The sequence below is a fragment of the Chiloscyllium plagiosum genome, unplaced genomic scaffold (assembly GCF_037043375.1).
Source record: "Chiloscyllium plagiosum isolate Xiang-an unplaced genomic scaffold, Cpla_swu_hap1 HiC_scaffold_14, whole genome shotgun sequence".
In the NCBI taxonomy this organism is placed as follows: domain Eukaryota; kingdom Metazoa; phylum Chordata; class Chondrichthyes; order Orectolobiformes; family Hemiscylliidae; genus Chiloscyllium; species Chiloscyllium plagiosum.
This window is the reverse complement of record NW_028270152.1, coordinates 115,213,760-115,227,656: the sequence shown is the minus strand read 5'-3', so window position 1 is coordinate 115,227,656 and position 13,897 is coordinate 115,213,760. Positions and strand designations below refer to the sequence as shown.

The 13,897-nt window shown below is 43.0% G+C and overlaps 1 protein-coding gene across 1 annotated transcript in view; it reads left to right on the top strand.

Annotated features, from left to right (window-relative positions):
- Window positions 1–8,177: 8,177 nt before the first annotated feature.
- The window catches only part of LOC148148159 (putative G protein-coupled receptor 139), a 72,362-nt gene continuing 66,642 nt past the window's right edge, over window positions 8,178–13,897 (top strand). Inside the window, exon 1 of the mRNA XM_087993991.1 lies at window positions 8,178–8,283. The gene's annotated coding sequence lies outside the window, so the exon portion shown is untranslated. The remainder of the gene's footprint in view (window positions 8,284–13,897) is intronic.

Genomic DNA, 13,897 nt, shown 5'->3' with positions numbered 1-13,897 from the left:
ATCTCTGGGGAAAGATCAGTTGGTGTTGGAGGTGATCCATCCTGGGGATGGTGGCTTGTCATGAGCGGCAGTGTGTGTACTCGATGGAATTTAGAAGAATGGGAGGCGAGGCATCTGATAGAAACTGATTGATTACTGCAAAGATTGAGACAGTCAGTGTGTAGAAGATATGTCTAGTAGTTATAGAGACTATGACAAAATGGTACAGTTTCACAGTGAACGAATGGGCTGAATGGCCTCAATCTATATCAATATTTCATGCTCTTATGGTCATGTGGTCGATTATTCAGTGCAGAATTGTAAGTCTCTGAGCAGCTCTTGTAACCCTTGTATTTGTATGTTGATTTGACTTCACGTTCTGTTCAATGGTAACCCCTGTGAGATGGTCGATGGGAGGATTCAGTGTTGGCCAGTAGTCCATTAAACATTGAATATACACAGCTATCTGTGAGTCTCATCTGGCGGGAGTACATTGTCTCTCCGATGACAGTCATTTCCAGTCTGGTATTTTCGAAGGATCGATCCTGTTATGCCAGTGTTGTTGAATTTGACCAAACAAATGAAATTTTTCACAGCACATGGCAACAATATGTCATCGAACACTGAACACCCATCTAATAACAGAAACGTCTATAATTTTCTGTATAAGAAACACTGTTTTCCTGTTCGTGTTCAAGTCAGATAACCTGCTCCATCGAGATGCTCAACTTGGAACTATTTTTAATTTTTTTTTGGCTGCGGGCATCGCTGGATGGGCCCACCATTTCTTGTCTGTCCCTCGTTGCCTCCTTGAGAAAGTGGTGCTGAGCTGCCTTCTTGAACCGCTGCAGTCCACCTGCTGTGTGTTGACCCACAATGCTATGAAGGAGGGAATTCCAGGGTTTCTACCAGTAACAGTGAAGGAACGGCAACATATTTCCACATTAGGATGTTGATTGGTTCGGAAGTGAATGTATAGGTGGTGGCATTCCCATAAATATGCTGGCCTTGTCATTCCAGATGTAAGTATTCATGGAATTGGAAGATGCTGTCTGAGGATCTTTGGGGAATATCTGCATTGTGTCTTGTAGATAGCATACACTTCTGCTACTGGGCGACGGTGGTGGAGGGAGTGAATGATTGTGGATGTGATGCCTATGAAATGGACTGTTTTGTCCTGGATGGTGTCAAGCTCGTTTAATGTTGTTGGGTCTGCACTCATTCAGGCAAGTGGGAGAATTCCATCTCATTCCTGACTTGTGCCTTTTAGATGATCGACAGGCTTTAGGAAGTCAGGAGGTGAGTTACTCGCGCAGTATTCCTAGCCTCTGATTTGCTCTTATATTTATGTGGTGAGTCCAGTTGAGTTTCTGATCAATGATAACCCCCAGGATATTGATAGTGGAGAATTTAGTGATGGTAATGCTGCAAAATACCAAGTTGTTATATTGTTAATTATTGGTGATGGTCATTGTCTGGCATCTGTGTGGTGCAAATGTTACTTGCCACTTGTCGGTCCAAGCCTGGAGAGGGTCCAGATCTTGTAGCATTTTGGCATGGACTACTTCCATATCTGAGCATTTGCGAATGGTGCTGCACATTGTACAGTCAGTGTCGAATATCCACACGTCTGACCTTATGATGGCGTGAAGGACATTGATGAAACAACTGAAGATGCTTGGATTTAGGTCTCATCCGGAGAATCACTGAAGGTGTTGTCTTCTCTGATGATGAAATGTCTGATAATGAAACTTGCAGCTCAGCGAGCAAACCTACATCCACTTTATCCTGAGGGACTACTGCAGAAATGTTCTGGAGCTCAAATGACTGACTTCCAACAACAATGACCAACTTCCTATCTGTCAGGTATGACTCCAATAGTGGAGTATTGGTCGCCAATACCCTTTTTGCTCGGGTTTCGTGAAGCAACGTTTGAAAGAATGTAGCCTTGATGTCAAGGGCTGGAATTCAGCTCCTTTTTCGATGTTTGAACCAAGGCTGTAATGAGGTCAGCAGCTGAGTGTCACTGGTGGAACCCAAACTGTGTGTCACTGAGCAGGTTATTGCTGAGCAGGTGCTGCTTGATAGCACTGTTGATGTCCCCTTCCATCACTTTACAGATAATGGGGAGTAGACTGATGAGGTGGTATTTGGCTGGGTTGACTTTGTCCTGCTTTTTCTGTACAGAACACACTTGAGCAGTTTTTTTTTCCCCATTGTTGGTTTGTAACCATACTGGAACAGCTAGGCTAGGGGAGCGGGAAGTTCTGGAGCACAAGTCTTCAGGACTATTGTCAGCATGTCGTCAGGGCCCATAGCCTTTGCAGTATCCAGTGCCTTCAACCGTTTCTTGAGACCAGTCAATCGAATTTGCTGAATACCGCTATCTGTATTGATTGGGACCACGGGAGGAGACCGAAATGGATCATCCACTCGAAACTTCTGACTGAAGAATTCTGTGAAAGCTTCAGCCTTATATTTTGCACGGATATGCTGCGCCCTTCCTTCACTGTGGCTGGGGATATTTGTGGAGCCTCCTAATCCGGTGAGTTCTTTTATCATCTACCACCATTCACGATCAGATTGGCAGAACCACAGAGCTTAAATTAGATGCGTTGGTTCTGGGATTGCTTAGCTCTGTCTGCTCCTTGCTTTTTATGCTACTTGGCATGCAAAAGGTTCTCTTTGGAAGCTTCAGCAAATTAACATTTTATTTTTATGTATGCCTGGTTCTGCCCCTGGCTTGTACTCCTTCACTCCCTTTTGAACCAGGGTTAATCCTATTGGTTGATGGTAATGGTTGAGTGGGTGATATGCTGGGTATATGAGTTTACAAGTTTCAGGGACTCCCAGAGCATCTACCGCCCCACTGTATCGCACTGAGCTGCCTCCTGTGCTGGATCGTCCCTGCCTTTGGGACAGGACATATCCAGGGATGGTGATGGTGCTGTGTGGTTTATATCTGTAAGGTAAAATTCAGTGAGTCAGACTGTTATTTGACTTGTCTGTTAAAGAGTTTTCCGATTTTTGGCCCGAGTAATCATTTGTTAGTAAGGATGACTTTGCAGGTTCGACAATGATGTTTCTAACGTTCAATTTTCCGTTGTCCAGGTCAATACATCCGGTTTAATTTCTTTGAGATTTTGTAGCACATATGAATGACTCGCTAAACCATTTCAGGGGCGATTGAGAGTCAATCACATTGCTTTGGGTCTGGAGTCAACGGTCGCCAGTCCAGGTGAAGAATGGAGGATTCCTTCATTGAAGGATATCAGTGAACCACATGGATTTTTCTGACAATCGGCAACGATTTCATTCTCATAGGTAGATTCTTAATTCCAGGGATATTTTTAAATTATTGAATTGAATTTCCACCATCTGCAGTGGTGGGATTCGGACCTGGGTCCACAGAACCGGAGCTGATTTTCTGGATTGATAATCTCGCGGTAATACCATGGGGCCTACTTGGAACCACATGTTGTACTCAACTGCTATCCATTGTGTTTTTCTGTTTTTCTATCATTGTTATGTTATTCAGGAACCTCATCTTTCATTAAATCCTGATTGAAATACACGGTGATGAAAGTCATCCCGACTGCTCGAATTTGATTCTGTCTGTTTTGTTTGAATAGACATGTCAAGGCAGCTGCACATCAGAGAAGAACATGAAGAGATAATGGTAATTGTGCACTGTACCTGTCACTGGACCAGCGTGTCTGTCCAGACACCGAAAATACTTATTGTGGGTCAGAGAACCGCGAAATTATCATAGCACAAATGGGAGTCAGTCAGCCCATCGTGGGATCACAAGCTTTCCAACGGCCCAATTGGAGCTAGAGAGAGTGTGTGGAGATAAATTGTGTGAGAAAGAAAGTGAAGAGAGATAAATTGAGAGAGAATAGAAAGGGGAGCGACAAATTGAGTGGGAGATGAAAAGGGGTTAAATGAGGGTGAAGTTAGATAGATCAGAAGACAGCATGAAGGGGGGATAGGTATGGACAGACAGAAGTTAGAAATCTTATTTAGAAATACCTCTGGATTGCAAGCCCTTTGTCTGGGTGTCATACACTGTGAGCAGTGTGCTGATACTGGCTATCATCCCAGATCACTTATTCCCAATAATTTCACAGAGCTAGGTTACTGACAGATAAACAAAATCCATTCGGCCAATAGATTAGTATCATGGAGAAGATACATGGAGAAGAAAAATTGACTATGCCAAGAACAGCAGGAAATGATAACACCCCCTACTGTGTGAGAGACTGATCCAGAGAATCTCAGTCAGGTGGATCACTGACTGTCGTGGAAATTAAACTGACTGGACTTAGATGCTAACAAGAACAAAGAAAAAGCTTTATTTTTACCCACTGCATGGGGCCAATACACTTGGCAAAAACGCCTTGTGTATGGGCCCTGAACATAATTTACGTATTCCTTTTATGCTTTTCCAATCACACGCTCAAGGACAAGGGCTGGGAAACATTCGACTTCTTATTTTCTCATCCCCTTGCCATGGACATAACTGTCTTTATGTTTTCTCAGCTTTTTCTGCTGAATTCGATCGCTCGCCAGGCCAGGTTGAATGTTTAAAAAGCTGGGTGGTAGGCACAGTGTTGTCGCATGTTTATTCCCAAATAATTACTGGTCTGCTGCAAGGCATTACTGATAAATGGTGTCCATTTGTCATGACAAAGGCTTTCAGGGATGCCCCATCATGGAATTATTTCAGTTAGAAAAACCTAGGCACTGGCATCCTGTTTTGACATGGATAACGCTTCCAACCATTTGGAAAACATATCAACGATAATTAGACAATATACGTTCCCGCCGCTTGGAGTTAGTTCAAAGAAATCCATCTGTAAATGCTCAAAGTGTCTTTAGAATTGAGGGTTGCTGCTTGTCTAATCTGTAATCCCCTCCCCACATTATTAGTAGCACAGATAACACATCGTTCATAATATTTCTGGGATTAATGAGTAAATCCCTGAGTGTATCAGTGTGCCGAAATACTATTGTGCATCCCCCTTTTTAACACATGGTCCGTACTGTGTGTCAGTTTGGCATAGAATGTAAATAATGATTGTTGTAGACAGGCTTTATCATTAGGGCCAAAACACACCCCTCCCCTTTCTGCACACTGGCCTTGTCCACTCACGGTTCTCCTCGAGCGTTGCCTGTGACTGTAACTCCCGTTCGTCTGCTGTTGGGGTGCAAATAATTGTCATACACATGTCAAACTGATCACTTCGTGGCTGCTGTGTCTGCCGTCGCATTGCCTTAAGAAGTAGATTAGTTTTTTTTTGTGTCGGGTTCAAATTTACATACATAAATTGATTTGGGCAATAGGACCACTTCCAGGAGGTCAGAAATCAGGTCACGGTGTGTGATGGGCTTTCCGGTGGAGGTCAAGAAGTCTCTGTGTTTCTAAGGAGTTCCAAAATCATGTATAACCCCGAATGCATATCTGCTGTCGGTGCAAATATTCACTGTCCTTCTCTCAGCCAATTTGCATGCCTCAGTCAAGGCAAATGATGAGAACGGAATAATCCCACTTTGACTACCTCGTGGGTAGGCATTACAGCATATCCAACACATTTCTGGCCTGCCTCCTTGCTCCTGAATGTTGACCCTTCCACAAAAACCTCCATATTCGGGTTCTGACGTGGAGAATCCTGCACGTCTTGTCTAGGGCTGCAAATTTCATTTGTTACAGCAACACAATCATGTGGGTCTCCGTCTACTTCTGTGGGTAAAAGTCGAGCAGGGTAAAGGACGTTACATCTCTTTATTGTAACGTCGGGGGGCTTTTGGTCTGGGAGGGTAGCCGTCAATGTCAGGATCTGAAACAGATTAAGGCACTGTTCAGCTTCATTCGGTTGTTTTCTGTACATGCCTGCATGTGCTGTAGCGTTTGTATGGGTATTTGTTATGATATTTACTTGAGATTTCCTTTCTCTGATATCGGCCTCAGCCTTCCACATTTTATAAACGCTCCAATTTACAGGTTCTATTTTCCCCTTCCGTTTCTCCTACTCTCTCTCCTCCAACCGTGACCTCAGTACTTCCAACTGCCTTTTACTAAACCCACATTCCTTGATCCACAATTATAACTACTTTACAAACTCTGGGCCGTAATTATTTAACATATACTTGCATTATTGGTTGGCCATTCCAAGTCCTCTGTTAACCCTCTTTTTGTTTGGTCTTGCTGAAGCCTATTTTCAGCGTTATTAGAAAAGTGTTCAGCTCTTCACGTTGCCGTTATTTTTTAACATTTGACTTGCTTTTACCTCTGGCGGTCTCCTCTCGCATTAGGCGTGTCCGCCACAATCCCTTTTTTTATAAACCAAGAAATCACGTACCCGGTATGTCTTTGGCGAGTCAAACTCAGCCAGTGTTGGTTCCAAGTCTAAAACCACCTTAAACCTGCTGTCTCTTAACCACTCTACAGACGGCAATCCTTTCCCTTGGGTTTGCTCGAATACCGTGCGAGAGTTTCCAGAAACCTCTTCCTGATTCATTTATTCTCTTAGAAATTCTCTACGTAGGATTACTAAAGCGATGGCTCTTACCCCGACCCTATTCGATTCGAACCCCCAGCTATGGCGCAATCCACAGATTTGCAGTCCTCTCACGCAAAGGGGCCACTTCAGTGCTCGGGATGGTGTGAAGGACCTTGAAGGCGCTGCCGCCTGCGCCTCCTGGGAATCTTCACAATCTTACCTAAACGCGGGATCCTGGATGAGCCCCCACGTTTACTGTCATGAAATTGAACTGACTGGACTCAGATGCTAGCAAGAGCAAATAAAAAGCTTTATTTTTAACCACTGCAGGGAACCAATACACTTGGCAAAAAAACGCCTTGGGTTCGGACCTGATCAAAATTCATATATTCCTGTTATACTATTCTTATCACACGCTCAAGGACAAGGGCTGTGAAATATTCGAGTTCTTATTTTCTCATTCCTTTGCGTGGAAATAACTGTCGTTATGTTTTTTTTTTCTTTTTTGCTGAATTCGACTGCTCGCCAGACCAGGTTGAATGTTTAAAATGTTCAGCAAAGACAAGCTGTCTCCTCGACTGCAGAATTCAGCAAACTATTAGCAAAGTTCAGAAAAGTTTCAAATTTTTCATAGCATTCTCTTTCAGGTTTCACAGAAAATGTTAATTTTGTTAATTTTCCATTACACTGACAGAGGGGAAATCAGGATCTCAGCTGTGGATCAAATAATGATTGATAAATATTGCACACCACTTCCATAGTTATGTTATCCACATTTCAATTTAAAAAGCTACATATCAGGAGTGCATTTTAACAACCTATCCCTTTGTAGTTTGCATATTTGTTTGCAAATCATTTTGTCTCTGAATTTTGTCTCGCATAAATGCATTTCATTAATATTGTCACTGTTAATACTTCATTGTAGATGTATTCTTGAATCTGTTCTTCATATGAGTTATAAACAGTAACGTTCGAATGCTATTAATTGGGGAACATCATTGTTCCTCTGCCAGGACTGAACAGCCATGTCCCCGAATCCTCTCCATCTTCTCTCTTTTCCCCACAATATAAATGAAGTTCAGTAAGTGATACATCGTCACAGTTTCTTTACATCGATAACATCAACAACATGACCCACACCAACCCTCTCCGATTCGGGAATAACAATCTGAATATTGCAATGACTGATCTGCAGTTACAGGATTTGTTTCTCCATTTATGAGCAGAGAAGCATGTTTATGTTCTGTTAAACCTCTGGCATTATTTCCATATCCAAGGCAGACTAAATGATTACACACAATCAATCTTCCATCTTCAACATTCCTTCCTTCAGTCACACTCACATATCACGCCCAGAATGCACGAATGTTCAAAGTTATTTTGAATTTTAATGAAACAGTATTGAATTGAAAGGGATGAACTGAGCTGTTTATTCAGCGTTTGTGATTATGTCAGTCTCCATGGATCCTTTGCGTCCCTAGAGAGTTTCTCTCTTCTATGAATAAGGAATGCTTTCAGTGTTTTATCCCATCGTATGAGCGTGAGGATCACCTACACCAGTAACAGGGAACTGCTGCTTCTGAGAGAGATCAGAAACTGATAGCATTAGACTAGAATGTTCCAACACTGGATCAGAATCTGTGAACATTAGAATGAAAATTTCCAACAATGGACAGAGGTTTATCCGATGGTCTTTTCTGGCTTTCTCAGCCTTGGATATCTTTAGCATCGTGGATTGAAGATGTACTGATCGTTATTCAAGCTAGTTACTATCCTATCCTTGCTATAGTTGGTGTTTCTGGTAAGTCACTCGAGCGGTCTAGTGAAACGGTCTGAACTGAATTGATGTTCATGATATGTAAATTTTGGAAAGGTGCTAGTCAACGTTTTCATTTCCAATAAAAGATTCAATTCTTAGAAATTATAACTAGCAAATTACTCAATACAAATTTCTCACCAATATGTGAGGAAGAAACAGACTGTTCTCAATTTCCTTGATTAATTTTCTCCTGCACAGTTTACATCTCCATACCCTCCGCACTCACCAGTCATTTCCAGTACCACCATTATGACGTCCAATCTACTCCTCAGTCTCAGTGCAACTCCTAAATAAACCATACTTTGTGCATTTGTTAATTCTGGATACAGCTGTTTCAAGGCTCTTCTTACTCCAAGTCCATTGCAAAATAATTTGAGATGTTTAACTTGTTCTCGGTACAAAATCTGAAAGATGGGAAGACAGTGTATGGTGTCACACAATTGGCTAGTAATCTAGAGCCAGAGAATAATAATCTGTTGATATCGGCTTGCCTCATGCTCATTAGAGAAAGCAGTGGGTCATCCTTCCCTGGTCAGGTCTCTATGCGACTGCAAACCCACAGCACTGTGTTTTACTATTTACTGTGATGTGGAACACCTGAACTAACAATTCAGTTCAAGATCGGCATAAGATGCTGGCCTGATCAGGTCTGCACACATCCCGTGATGGCAGATCAAAAGGAAAGATACCTCCCTTCCTCTGCCTCTATCCTAAATTCCTGCAGCTGATTCCCATTCAGGTAGGTGGCCATTCACTGTTTTAGATGGATTCTTTGTGATTGAGTCTCTCGCCGAGAGTGATGTCCATCTCGATAGGCCCCTCCTGTGGTCGCTTTACTGATGCTGACCTACAGATGTAAGGATGTTTTAAATTTTTAATCAGTGACAGTGCATCGTAATTGAATAGTTTTCTATTTCACGGAAAAGAAACGGAGCCAGCTAAGTGAGGGAAAGGAATTATTGCGAAGAAACCTGAGAGTGTTGTTGAGGCAGTATTTGGGTCATTGTGAGCAGATTTTCTCTCCTTCATAAGGTGTGAGCTCCTTACCACAGGAGAATGAAGAGGGGTTCCAACAGATTAACCTTTGGGAGTGATTGAGTGGGATGGACAATCACTCCTTATATTTTAAACAGACAATGAGAAGGTAGTAGATTCCATGAATATTGTTTCACTCAGGATGCATGATGTTGGATAGTTTAAGTGCTTGGGACGATGTTGCGCCCTTCCACCCCAACCCGCACTTTCCACGGTGATTGACAGAGACAGAGACTTCCAGGTTTAGAATAAACCCTCCCCACATTAATACAGGGCAGTGGGTGTGTGATCATGCACTGAATATCATATTATCCACCACCCTGACAGCAGACATAATACTTTCATTCTAAAACAGTTAACTATTCCCAACAGCTACTGACATTCATGAAGAACATGAATCCATCTTCTCAGAGATGCAAGTTGCCTCCTTGAGGATTAAACCATAAGTCGATAAGACAAAGAAGCAGACATTAGGCCAGTTAGCCCATCGAGTCTGCTCCGCCATTCAATCATCGCTGACAGTTTTCTCTGACCCACTCTCCGACCATCTCCTTGTACCTCTTGATCCCCTGGATAAGCAAATATTACCATTGTCCTGGCAATATGTGGCAATAAATTTCAAAGATTCGCCATTCTCTGGTTAAAGACATTTCTCCTTATCACTGTTCTAAAAGGTGTTCCCTTTCATCTAAGGCTGTGTTCTCGGGTCCTCGTCCAATGGAAACATCTTATCATTATCCACTCTATCCAGGTCATTCAGTATTTTGCATGCTTCCGTTACAATCCCTCTCATCCTTCTAAACTTTACTGAGTATAGACCCAGACTCCTCAAACATGCCTCATACGATAAGCTTTTCATTTCTACGACCATTCTCGTGAAGATCTTGTGAACACACTCCAGACTCAGTACATCCTTCCTGAGAAATGGGGCTCAAAATTACGTACAATACTCCAAATGTGGTATGACCAGAGATGTAAACAACCTATTTTATATACAATTCATCTCGTAATAAATGTCATCAATAATAAATGCATTTGCCCTCCTAACTACTGCCTCAATCTGCAAGCTTACCTTGACAGACCCCTGCACGAGAACTCCCAAGTCCCTTTGCACTTCAGATTTCTGAACTTTCTCCCCATTTAGAAAATAGACCCTGCCTCTATTGTTCGTGCCAAAGTTCACGACTTCATACTTTCCAACATTGGAATGCATTTGCCACTCTCTTTGCATGTCAAAATCTTTCTTCAGCCTCTCCACCTCCTCAATACGACCTGTCCATTTGCCTATCTTTTCATCATCTGCAAACTTAGCCAGAGTGCCCTCAATTCCCTTATCTAGATTGTTAACGTAACGAGTAAAAAGTTACTTTGCTTTTATATTTTGTTTTCATGCTATACCTGACTTCCCTAGTCAGCCACGGTTGCCGCATCCTTCCTATACCCAGCTCCTCTTTTTCCTCAGGATAAATCTCTGCTGTATCCTGAATTACTCAAAAATCTCCTGTCATTGCTGTTGAAAGGCCTTTCCTGCTCTCCCCGTCTCCCAGTCAATCATACCCAGCTCCTCCCTCATGTCTCTGTAATTGTTTTTATTCAGCTGTCATACTGTTGCTTCTGATTCTAACTTCTCCATCTGAAATTGCAGTGTAAATTCAATCATATTATGATCATTGCCTCCTATGATTTCCTTCACCTTAAGCTCCCCTGATCTCCTATGCCGACACAAGCTGCTCCAAAAAGCCATCTCATACAAATTCCACAAATTCCTTTTATTGCGAACCACTACCACTCTGAAATCCCAGTCCACCTGCATAATAAAATCCCACGTGATCACTGTAATTTTATCTTTCCTGCAGATCTTTCCAGTTCCTGGTGTATCTTGCACCCCAGCTCCCTGTACATAACTCCAACTGCATTTTTTTCACCTTTTTGATTCCTCAATTGCACCGACACAGTTTCTACACCAACTAACCTTACTTCATTTCTTATTATTAATCATTGATTCAATTCCATTCTTAATAATTAGACAACTCTATCTCTCTGCCCACCTGCATATATTTTCGGCAGGATGAATATCCTTGAATATTCAACTCCCAATCCTGATCCTCTTGCAGCGATATCACTGTAAAACCCGCTATGTCGTACCTGCCAATTTGTACATGAGTCACAAGCGTGTTTCCCTTATTCCTTATACTGCATGCATTACGATATAGTAGTTCAGTCCTGTATTACCGGTCGCTCTTCTCATTGTCATGTTTGTTTGTCCAGTCGTTGCTACCTACGCGGAGCCTGACCACTGGATCATTCCCCTCCTGCTCCAAGTTCTGCAACCTAGATGAGATATCCCAAACCCGAGCAACAAGTAGGCAACCCAAGCTTCAGAACTTTCCATCCCGATCACGGAGAACAGTATCTATGCCTCTAACTATCCTATCCCCAATTATCCATCATTGGGCTGCATGGTGGCACAGCAAAGCTGCCTCACAGTGCTGGGGACTCGGTTCAATTCCAATCTTTGGGCGCTCTCTGTGTGGACTGTGCACATTCTTCCTGTGTCTGGATTGGGAAAATTAACTCTTTTCTCTCTCCACAGTATGTCTCTGTGTTTGCTTCGGATTTCTAACAATACAGTATTTTTGCTTTTGTTCGATGGAGAAATGCAGCAAATGCGACAGGTTTTTGCAAAAGCAGCCGTGGTTCGCGGGTTCCTCTGAGTGTTTAGGAATGTTGCCCGGCCACCTTTACGAGTGCAGTGCTCCTGGATGTCCACTCCATCTCTTTCAGTCCCTCAGTCCATCGTCACTACATGCAGTCTTTCCTTGTGCCACCCCTGGGACTCCCCACACTGGATTGCCGGGCACTGGATACTCCTTTCACAGGACTGTGCACACAACAACACTGGGCACTTTCTGACCCGCTGTGGATGCTGGGCAAAAACCCTGCGATTGAAAGGAACAGAATAACTCGAATCCAATTGAGTAGCAAAGCTGAGTAAACAGGTTGAATGACATCCATCTGCTCTGACATTTTCTAATCTTCTTTTTATCCTCATTCTTCTGCAAACAGATGGTCAATATGTATGCCTTGTCAAACAGGTTTGGTGGCGGGGATAGATATCAGATCCAGTGGTCATTGGATGATTCAGTGGTCTCACGTTCCTGATGTCACACTTACGTTTTTTATTATGAAGCCTTTCCACTTTAAAGAAAATGCCTTGTTGGAGTTGTGTTGAAAGGATATTTGAATTTTGGAGACATTTGGAGACAAGGGGACATAAATTTAAGGTGAAGGATGTAAGGTATAGGGGGGATGTCAGAGATAGGCTCTTTACCCAGAGAGTGGTGGGGGCATGGAATGCACTGCCTGTGGGAGTGGCAGGGTCAGAATCATTGGTGACCTTTAAGTGGCAATTGGATAGGTACATGGATGGGTGCTTAAGCTCGGACAAATGTTCGACACAACATCGTGGGCCGAAGGGCCTGTTCTGTGCTGTATTGTTCTATGTTTTCTATGTTCTACATTACAATATGTCACGTGTGAGTGAGATTAGAAATAGGAAGATAGCACAATTGACTACACTGCCTAAGAGCTGATAGGGGAGGCAGCACTTCTGATATGTGGATCATTAGGATTCCCGGGTCGATAGGATATGCACAAGAAGGACGAGATGGACCAGTCAGCAATCTCCAATTTGTGGATCATTGTGGTTCCCGGATCGGTAGGACCTAAACAAGAAGGAAAGGACAGATCCGAACTGGCAGCAATCTCTTGGCAGGCAGGATTGTCATTGTCCCTTAGGATGGTTTAAACTAGTATGTGGCGGGGGTGGGTGTGGGTGGGGGGCTGGGGGCGGGGGGAGGCGTGTGGTGAACCACAGCAGTAGCTTCACATTTACAGTGACTGAGGAGGAGTTGTAGATTAATATCAGTACAGCTAAGACCAACTGCAAGCAGAGGTACTGAACACAGTGGATCTGGCAGTCTGAAGTGTGCTGATGTTAATGTGAGGACTCTGTTTGTTTGGACAGATATTTCGAGATTCCTGCATGTCAGAAAACAGGAAGAGATAACGGTGAATTGTGCGATGTGTCCTTCAGTGGATCAGCTTGTCTCTCCAGGCAGCTCAAGTGTTTATTTTGGGTCAGTGAAATTCAGAATTAATATAGCATAGAGGAGGCCAATCAGCCCACCATGCGTCCACTAGCTCTCCAACTTGACCACTTGAAAATAAAGAGAATGATCGGTGATAGGCTGAGAGGGAGAGAGAGGAATAATCAGAGAGAAAGAAAGTGAAGTGAAATAAACAGAGTGGCGAGAAAATGGAACAAAGAATGAGTGAGAGCAACGGATGTCAGACGAGTGTGAAGTAATCAGGAGGCCGCATGAGGAGAAATACACAGAATTTCATTTCCAAACTCTCAGAGACTGCAAGCGCTTTGTCTGGTGCCATACCCTGTGATACTGGCTGTCATCCCAGATCATTTACCGCCAATGACATCACAGAGCTGAGTTGCTGACAGCTAATCAGTATCCAATAGACCAATAGATTGGCTCCAGAGAGA